Source organism: Protopterus annectens, chromosome 8.part1, assembly GCF_019279795.1.
Source record: "Protopterus annectens isolate FY-2018-M chromosome 8.part1, PAN1.0, whole genome shotgun sequence".
NCBI lineage: Eukaryota > Metazoa > Chordata > Ceratodontiformes > Protopteridae > Protopterus > Protopterus annectens.
In genome coordinates, this window is record NC_056742.1 from 188,521,954 (window position 1) to 188,530,904 (window position 8,951).

The window sequence follows — 8,951 nt, forward strand, 5'->3', positions numbered from 1 at the left end:
ATGAACCCACAGACATTGCCAACATCCTAGCTGACAGGTTCAGCGCAAACTTCTCCCCCCCCTCCCCACTAAAAGGGCAAATATCTATCCCAGCAGAGTGCTGCCCCCCTGACATCTCAGATGCTCAGGTTGGAGTCACCCTCTCCAAAGCAAAAAACACAGCATCAATGGGACCAGACAGTGTCCCGGGCTGCGTCCTACATGAACTCCAAGAAGAGCTAAACCCAAACATAAAACTACTGTTCAATCTCAGCCTTACTACAGGATATGTACCCAAAGAGTGGCGTACAGCAACAGTGGTCCCTCTCCACAAAGGTGGTGCCTCAACAGATCCTGGAAACTATCACCCCATAAGCCTGACTAGCTTGGTCTGCAAAGCTATGGAAAGGATCATCATGGACCTCATAAATAAAGATATTGGGGACCTACAGACACTGGATCCTACCCAGTGCGGCTTTGTTAAGGGCAGATCCTGCCTCTTAAACCTGGTTGATTTCTTTGAAACAGTCACCAAGGCCATTGACGAGGGGAACGTGGTCCACACAGCCTACCTGGACCTCGCAAAAGCCTTCGATACAATACCCCACTCGGGCATTATAGATAAGCTCACCAGCTTAAATATAAACCCCTATGTCACTAGATGGGTTGCAAACTGGCTCAAGGAGAGAACCCACATGGTTAGAATTGCTGGAGGCATGTCAGACTCCAAACCAGTTACAAGTGGTGTCCCACAAGGCTCAGTCCTGGGACCTCTCTTGTTCGGTATATATTTCTCAGAGGTACAGGCCAACATGGAAGGACTGTGGCTGACCAAGTTCGCAGATGACTGCAAACTGGATGCCATAATCGACTCTCCAGCCGACACAAGCATCCTCCAAAAGGGCCTCATAGAAACAGACAACTGGTGCCAGAGCCATGGCCTCAAGCTAAACGCCAAAAAGTGTATAGTCATCCCCTTTGGCAAAAACAAAGTGCCCACAAATTACCACATAAGTGGTAATCCATTAAGTACAGAAGAAGTAATTAGGGACCTGGGGACCCAAGTTGATAGCAATCTCTCATTTGACAACCACGTGGCCAAAGTAGTTAGAAAAACATTTTATATAGCCCACCTAATCATGAAGGGATTCACATGTAGATCAGGGGAGGTCATCGTGCCTCTTTACTCATCCCTCATCAGGCCCATAATTGAGTACAATGCCCCTTTTGGGATGTACCTTACCAGACACCTGCAGCAACTGGAAAGACCCCAAAAGTACCTCACCAAGAGGATCAAAGGGCTCAAACAGATGCCATATGCTGCCCGGTTAAAGAAACTCCAGCTCTACTCAGTGGCATACCGCCTGCTCAGAGGCGATCTGTGCCTGACGTATAAAGCCATGTCCAACCCAGAATTAATAGACATGCTGCACCTCAGAAAATCCAAATCCCATCGAGCTATGTGCTCGAGAGACTTGAACCTCAGCACTGAAATAAATAGGACATGCTGGAGGGACAGATTCATAACCCAGAGGCTCCCTTCACTCTGGAATAAAATCCCAGTCCAGGTTAGGCAGAGTCCCTCATCGACTCTCTTCAAGAGGAATCTTGATGAGTGGATGGGAGATCGTAGGTTTACCCCGGGTATCACTTCTGTGTCACTGTTAGACAGAGGTACAGTATACTAACCTCGAAAAGGGGCATAGCAAAATTTATTTAAAATGGGTGGCGAAAGCCAAACACACTCTGGCTAGGCTTATAAATGCCCTAGGGCAGATAGCCTAGTATGAGCCTAATAACCTATGAACCTATGAAGGCTGGGCAGGAATGCAAGTTGCAATATAAATCACAAATTTGGTTTTGCAATTACAGCACCTAGGACACTGCAAAGTTTTATTATATGTTTTTATTTCTATGTAAGGACCATTATTTGGCATACTACTCTTTATCCTTCTCCAAAATCTCTTTGAAATTATTTCCTCTACTGTACACCACCTTTGGTAGGGGTTCCAATTTCTCTTTCAAATCTTGATCAAATATGCCATTCCACATAGTATTTAAGGCCTTTACTAACTTAGATGCATCATGGCATCATTTTTACGACCTTCAGTTGTGGTATGTACATACATACAAATATAAGTAGATATATACAAAAGAAGGTTAACAGGAATGGTAATTAGTTTGTATATATCATCATGTATTAAGGCACAGGGCAGAGTATAAAGAGATAATACAGATAAAATTTACAGGGTGATGAATAGCAGTTATTGTGTAGTAAAAGGTGGGTAAGTATGGGTTTCTAAGCTTAGTCATTCTACTGTTGAAAGTTATACATCAGTACAGATTAATCTGGCTGAGAGTGGGGGAAGAGGAGGTAGTATGAAATAATTTTATAAGAGCGAAAGGTTAAAAGTAGAGAGTTAGGTAAGATGGCTTGCAGAGATGAACAGGAGAGAGATTAGGAGGAAGGTTGGGGTTTCACTGAAGAAGAAGAAAGGTGAGAGATGGGTGCCCTAGAGAGATGGGTCAGTCAGGCGGGAGATAATATTGATATTGTTTATTTTTGCTTAAGTGATTTTTTTACTGCCTTTCTGAATTGGAGTTTCGATCTGATGTTTTGGACATCAAGTGGTAGTTTGTTCCAGTTTTCAGCAGGGTAACAACTATTAAGGTTTTTTCCTATGTTGATCTTGGGTATGTGAATAGGGCAGCCATGGTGGTGCAACAGTTAGTGTTGTTGCCTCACAGCAAGAGGTTCCCTGGTTTGATCCTTGGCTGGGGTGCCTTCTGTGCAGAGTCTGCATGTCCTCCCTGTGGTCACATGGGCTTCCTCTGGGTGTTCCAGTTTCCTCCCACATCCCAAAGACATGCTGTAGGTGGATTGGACACTCTAAATTGGCCCTAGGTGTGAGTGCATATGTATGTGTGTGCCTTCTGTGGAAGGTTAGGTGCTGGGCTGGCAACTCAACACCGTAAAACTCCACTGCCAATAATGAGAGGACAGGTGATCGTGGCGACCCCTAACCGGCAAAAAGCCAGAAGAAGAAGAAGATCTTGGGTATGTGAATGAGCAGAAGATGTTGGTCAGAGCTCCAGAGTCAGAGTACTCTTGCTGAGGTGTAGGAGGAGATGATGGATGCTATGCCTGGGTAGAAAGTGGGCTGGTATAGAATAGAGTGAATTATGTGAAGCTGAGGGTGGAGTAGGTTATGGGGGAATTCTAACCATTTCAGTTTTCTGAGTGCTAAGCAGTGATGAGAGAAGTATGGTAGTTCAGCAGCAAATGTAGCTATTTTGTTACAAGTGGATTCTAGTTTAGAAATAAAAGAGGTCTGTAAATTGGTGATTATTTGAGATCCATAGAGAAGGGTTGGTAATAGGTAGGCATGTGATAGAGCAATTTTAGCTGTACTAGAGAGAACGTTTTTGTTTCTGTAAAGGAGACCAAGTTTTTGATGGATTTTCTTTATGTTACTTAGAACATGCAGGTCAAATTTTAGCTGATCATCAATAATGACCCATAGAAGTTTGGTGTGGCTTTGGGTGGCCACGGTGGTGCAGTGGTTAGCATTGCCACCTCACAGCAAGAGGTTCTCTCCTCCCACATCCCAAAGACATGCTGCAGGTGGATTGGACACTCTAAATTGGCCCTAGGTGTGCGTGTGAGTGTGCCTTCTGTGGAAGGTTGGGCGGCTGCTGCAACTCGACACCGTAAAACTCCACTGCCATTCAATGTGCGGACAAGGTGATCCGCTGTGGCGACCCCTAACCGGGAAAAGCCGAAAGAAGAAGAAGAAGAAGAAGTTTGGTGTGGCTTTCAACTGTGATGAAAAAGATGGTTTCAGGTGGGCCATTGTTTCTGGTACAAAGAGTAAGAGTTTGGTCTTCTTTGGATTTAAGATAAGATGGTTTTGGATGAGCCAGTTTTCAATAGACCTGAAGGAGTCCTGTGTTGTAGTGTGGAGCTTGAAGGGTATCAGCTATGGAGATAACAGTGAAGTCATCTGCATACTGCATTAGTGATGAGCATGGGGTAGAGGTAGATAATTGATTAGTAAAAATATTAAATAGCAGTGGTCCTAGAATTGACCCTTGCGGTACTTCCATCTGGATAGGGAGTTCAGGGGAGATAGCTGAGCACCATTTGACAGAATGAAAATGATTGCTGAGGTAACTAGAGAACCAGGTGATAGTGGCGTTGCATATGTTTAATTGAGAGAGTTTGACTAAGAGGAGGGGGTGGGTTATAGTGTGAAATGCCTTTGAGAGATCAAGAAAGAGAAAGGAGGCTAGTTTATTCTGGTTTCTAGCTTCAGAGATGGTGTTTATGAAGGAGATGAGAGAGAATGATTGTGGAATCTTGGCATATAATAAGTGGGGACGCCCATGTGGGAAGGTTTTTTCCTGGATATGTCAGATTCTCTTATGGACGCTATGCTAATTTGAAGGAGCTTTTGAACATGGCCCAGGGTCAGATTCAACAGGATGCATGTGGTATATTTCCTTGTGGCCATTGCAAAGTGTGTGTTCATGTTAATAATATGATGAGAGGTCGGATGAATGGTAGAAAATTTGTATATAAGGGAAAGTTCAGCTGTCACTCATGTGCGGTAGTTTATGCCATTGGTTGTGACTGTGTTAATACCAAATGGTATGTTGGACAGACTAAAAGAGCAGTAAAAATCAGGATTTTAGAACATCTTAGGGACATCCGAAATGGTAATCTAAAAAGTCCTGTTGCTGAGCATTTTTTGACAGTGCACAATGGCAATACTTCAGTTTTTTTTCTTTTCTGTCCTGGCCCAGCCTGTACTCCAGAGGGGGATGATGTAGTTAGGAAGCTATTAGAGTTAAGAGAGCAAGTTCATTTTAAATTATAGGGCAGTATTGCAGAGTGTGTATTAGGATGTTGCCCAGTGTTAGATGGTATATTATATGATGATATTTTTTGCATCAGTTTGGTTTCATAGCTTCTGTTTTGAATTTAATCTTGTATTTTTGCCTATGAATTTTGCTAATGGTGTTTGTTTAATATTTTTTTTGAAAAAAGCTTTATAGGCAGAATATAATTAAATGTGATGTTGACAGCTTGCTTAGTAATTTATTTATGAATAGTTTAAACTATATCAAATAATATATTATTAAGAGTCGAAATTAAATTGTTAATATATTTTCTATTAAATAATAATATGGTGAATAATGTTTAGGTTTAAATGTTATAAAATGACAAGTGTTATTAATTATTGTTAATCAAATGTTATTGAATGAGTGATGTTTTTGTGGAATGTATTTAAGGCATTTACATTTTGAATGATGTATCCGTTGAAGGCAAGTAGCCGAGGTACCAGATCTTGAAGTAAAAGGATTTCTACCAGCTCAACCCTGGTGTTGGTGCTTTTGTATTTTTCCAATTTTTGTCCCTCTGAGCCATTAGGGAGCGGGTGGAGGGAGTTAGCCAAAGGGATATGTCAGATTTTATTCTGACAATGCGTATGGGGGAAAGGGAGTTGAGAATGTTAAGCAATATGTTATTAAATTCCGTGACAGCTTTGTCGAGGGGTAACTGGCTGAGAAAGCTCCAGCTGATAGCAAAGAGCTGATTGTTTAGTTCATTAGGGTCAAAGTTTTTTAGATGGCACATGGTTTGATTGTGTGGGGTTTGAGTATGTTTGGAGTAAAATGGAGGACTTTGGTTGGGGAGTTGTCACTGAGGGAGTCAGGTGGGGTTTCGGGGAAGTGATATTTATGGGAATGTGATACTAGGATTCAGTCAAGTAGAGCAGAGTGAGTAGTGGATTTAGTGGTATAAGTAGGTGTAGTTACTAGTTGGGTGAAACCATGTAAGTTAATGGAGGTTGGACGGGGATATGGTGGTGAGGGTTGACCAGTTGATGTTGACATCTCCCATGATTATAGTCTCATTGTGGAGGTCAGAGGAGAGACAAGAAAGAATACTTTCCAATACTGTGATGTTCTGCTCATCTTTGGGTTATCTGTGCTTAAAATATAAAACATAAGGTCTAAAGACTTAATGGAAATGTATTGCTAGGCTTCTAAATATCCTCACAGATTAATAGACTATTAAGTACTTATGAACCTACAGCTACAATAAGTGAATATGTTAATTCTTTTGTCAGTTTTGCAAATTATGTTTCTAGTATTTCTGCTCATAATTAAAACAACAAGTTTGATTAAACAATTCTGTGTACTATGTCTTTCAGTGGTGCGCTTGACCCATTACACAGTACCTACTTTCCATATTTCTTTAAATAAAAACCCTTCAAATAAATATAGCATTTAACTGGCAATTTAAACATACAACTCACATATTTGTACAGTAGTGTTTAGCAAACAGAAATCTACAGAAAATCAGAGTACCAAAGGGATTTTTTATGTATAATGTTCTGAAATAATTATAGTGTGTTTCATTGACTCATATAAAACCTTATATTTTTTTCTGAGTTACAGTTTTCTATCTATCATCTGTAGGGAAAATGTGCAATAACATTTTTTGGTAAATAGCAGACCAACTGTTAGCATAGTAAATAAGCAACAAAAATTGTAAGATTTTCAAATTGGTATGTGGTCTAATACAACGGGAGCATGTTGCTTCTTTGTCTAAGCATAAAACCAGTTTTCAAAAATATCTCAATCAAAACTCACAAATAGAGGGCATGTGTAAATATGAACTCAGGTTAAAATGTTTTTCTTTATGTTCAAGAATCATTTTCTACGTGACTGTAAAATTCATTATGACATTGTTTTTGTTACAGTTATCTTTTTTTTCTAGTGACCCACAATAAACCTTAGAATTGATGCAGAAAAATGACAATCTAACTCAAGCATTCAGTTAGTGAAGTCCACGGTTCTGTTTTCTTTAGATATTTTGAAAGAGTATGCAGTGGAAACAACACAGCATTTTGAAGAAGACAAGCAGCTGAAGTCCCTGCAGTAATTGTGATATCTGAGAAAAGAACCATGCCTTCCACATTAATTGTTTGCTTTCCAACAGAAATAGATTAAAATGATACACAGGCTATGTTCTACACAGCATATCTGATCTATAACTATTTCAGCTACATATTCATATATATAGCTATGCATACTCTTACAAAAATCAGTTTTAGAAAGATGCAAATGATGAGTTTATAAACAAGAACAATGAATGAACACAATCAAAATCTCTGTGCAGACCATGGTAACACAGAAGGTTATTTAATGTATGGTCTGTGACAAAAAAATAAATAAATAATACATATATATATATATATATATATATATATATATATATATATATATAGGGTGTGTGTGTGTGTAAATATATATATATATATATATATATAGAGATGCATATATATATATATATATATATATATATATATATATATATATATATATATATATATATATATATATATATATATATATACACACATATATTAGACATATGTGACTGAGCTTGTGCCCTTTTTCAGCAGAGGTCTGGGAAGAAAAGCTCCACAAAGTATTACATACACCATAAAAATGTTTACAAACAATACAGTAAGCATGGAGTAATATAAACATCCATTATAATGCTTGGATTCACAACTATAACATGAGAGTTTAAAGGTGTTATTTACAAAAAAGGCAATAAAACCAAATGATAAAGTCTTTCATATATTTCCAATACATAAGGACTTCACCATGTAGAGGGGAAGTATTGACAATTAACTCAGAGTTTAAGAAAAGAATATAGAGGTACTGTATATCAAGTCTTAGTTCTTACAGACAAAAGCATGCACATCAGTAATCAGAAGCAGAGGGGAAGTTGATAGAGAGAGCAAGTGATAGAAAACGTATGGCTATGGATAAAAGAAGGAAAATCAGAGATTTTTTTTTTTAATTTGTAAATAAGAGAAGAGAGTAGTAGTAGTTAGAATCAAGTGAAATCTGAAAAAAGGAAGTAAGCTAAATGGGAAAAGAAGGGTGAAAGGTAAACATGAGTCACGGAGAAATTGAGTAATAAAGGTATTAGGAGTTAGAGTCCTGTAGTAAGAATTACATGCAAATTGAGAAGGTGATGTATGCAAAGAGTTCACGGTGGTTGTATAGCGGAGCAAGTCCAGGTATTTGTAAAGTGGACTTTTAGGGCAATTTTAAATGAGAGGCACTGTGTAATAGATCTGATTGTTAAACCTAGCTTATTCCAGTGGCTAGATGGAAGATAGTTGTAGAGGGTTTCACCAATTGTTTTTAGGTTTATAGATGTCAAGGAAGTTTTGGTTGGTGCTTCTAAGTTTTCTGGTTAGGAGGTAATACATTGATGGTGGTGTTGTCTAACAAGTTGATAGTGAAGGCTGAGGTGTTAGGAGCGTGTGATTTAGGCAGAAATAGAAGTAGTTTAGTTTTCTTAGCATTGAGTATTAGCTGGTTATTGGTTAGCCAGGTCTCGATATTTGTGAAAGTTTGCTGTGTTTTGGAAAGCAAGTCTGAGAAATAATCAGAAGAGGTGATGACTGTAGAATCATCCGCATATTGGATGAGTTGAGTTGGGGCAGTATTTATAAAGACTGTTAGTAAAAATGTTGAATAGAAGAGATCCTAAGATGGAGCCTTGGGGCACACCTGTGGTGACTGGCAGCGGAGGGGACAGTGTAGAAAACCGTCTAACCGATTGCTGCCTATTGGACAGGTAATTGCTGATCCAAGAGATAGTAAATGGGGACAGATTAAGTTCTGTTAGTTTAGAAATCAGCAAAGGATGAGACACAGTATCAAATGTTTCTGATAAGTCCAGGAATAGGCAAGAGACTAGTTTGCTATTGTCTCTGGATTGCGGAACTGAAATCGTAAAAGCAATGACGGTGGTGGAAGTACTATGGTTCGGTCGAAAACCATGCTGAGCAGGTGTTAAAAGGTTTTCTAGTAATAGGTGGCATAATAATTGTGCATGGACACATTTTTCCATTATTTTTGAGAGTGGAGAGGGA